Below are 1,695 nucleotides of genomic sequence, written 5' to 3' on the forward strand. Positions count from 1 at the left end.
CCCGGACCAGGGCTTGAACCCGTGTCCCCTGCAGGTGGATTCTTAAGCACTGCGCCACCAGGGAAGTCCTGTTTTGTTGTTTTTAAAGAACGAGCTGCAGTCACTCTGGGATCCACTTCCCGCCCACTGGGATAGGACCAAGAAGACAGACCATAAGCAGCGTCGTGCAGGGTGTGGGCAAAGCGCCTGTGGGAGTGTGACAGGGCGCGGGTGCTGTGGAGAGCAATCTGGCATTTCCTAAGAGGTGAGACGTGGAGTAACTGTATGAGCCAGAGTCCCACTCCTGGTACAGGCCCAGAGAATTAAAAACCTGTGTCCACAGAGGACGTGTATAGGAATGTGCACAGCAACTTTACTCAGAAGAGTCAGAAATGGAAAGAACCCGCGTGTCCCTCCACGGATGCTGGTAGACAGCATGTAGTTGCAGCCACGCGGTGGAATGTTACTCAGCCACAAAAAGGAGCAAAGTTCTGCCTCACTTGACAGCGTGGATGAGCCTTGAGAGCATCGTGATCCGTGAAGGAAGCCACAGTGGCCCCGGATCGTGTGAGTCCGTCTCCACGGAGCGTCCAGAGCAGGCAAAGCCGCAGAGACAGAAGGTGGACGAGTGGTGGCCTGCGGGGGAGAGGGCGGCCTGGCGGACGCTGGACGGAGCCCGGAGGCCTGCCCGGCCTCCTGCAGACTCGCCCGCCCAGAGGACCCTGGGGGGAGGGGGGCGCCCTGCAGTGAACCTCGACCCACGACCCACGGGCGGCCCCGACCCCAGGGCTGGTCCAAGCGTCCTCTCCTTGCCCATCTCCCCGAGAGCCCTGCATGCCAAGCGGCCAGCCGCGGGGGTCCTCAGCTTGTGGCGGCTGCCTGTTTCCTCACGTCCGTCCTGCTTCCCTGCCGCACAAGCTCAAACACACCAGCGTCCCCAGGGCTCCACCAGATTCGTTTCACGTGGGGCTCACGAGCGACAGTAAAGTCTCCCCAAGTCGGGTGAGCCGTGAGGAAAGCCACAGACTGACGCACCCCTCACAACCGGGGCCTGGCCTCTCGTCGCCCCCGGAAGCCCTGCTGCGGCCAGTCGTGCCGCCCCCAGCCTGCAGCCTCTTCTGGAGAATCGCGTGGATGGGGCCTCGCGGGCGTGGCCTCTGAGGCCGCTCCTCCTCGGGCGGCGGGGCCTCCCGTCCGGGGATGCACCACGTTTGTCCACTCACGCAGCAGCGTCAGGAGCAAGAATGAAGAGCTTGAGCGGGTCAGGGTGCGACACAGGTGTTCAGCGCCCCTGGTGAGTGTGTGCGCGGCCGCCCCCCGCTGCTCGCGAGGCCGCCGGCGTCCCGTCCGCCGCGGGTGCCCCAGGCTCTGCAGCCTGGCGGCCCTTGGTCCGTCTAATCACAGGCTGGACGTCAGCCTGCTCTGCGTTTCCCTCGGGGCTAACGATGGTGGAGCAGCTTTCTCGTGCGTCTGAGCTGTCTGTATATTGTCTTGGTGAAATGTCCGTTCAAATTTTTTGTCTTGTTTTTAATTGGGTTTTTTTTTTTTAATTTATTTATTTTTGGCTGCGTTGGGTCTTCATTCTGCCTGCAGGCTTTCTCTGGTTGCAGCGAGCAGGGGCTTCTCTTGTTGCGGAGCACAGGCTCTAGGCACACAGGCTCAGTAGTTGTGGCACGTGGGCTCTAGAGCGCAGGCTCAGTAGTTGTGGCTCACGGG

The sequence above is a fragment of the Aethalodelphis obliquidens genome, unplaced genomic scaffold, assembly GCF_003676395.1.
Source record: "Aethalodelphis obliquidens isolate GAN/ISIS:26980383/991018 unplaced genomic scaffold, ASM367639v1 scaffold28, whole genome shotgun sequence".
Lineage (NCBI taxonomy): Eukaryota > Metazoa > Chordata > Mammalia > Artiodactyla > Delphinidae > Aethalodelphis > Aethalodelphis obliquidens.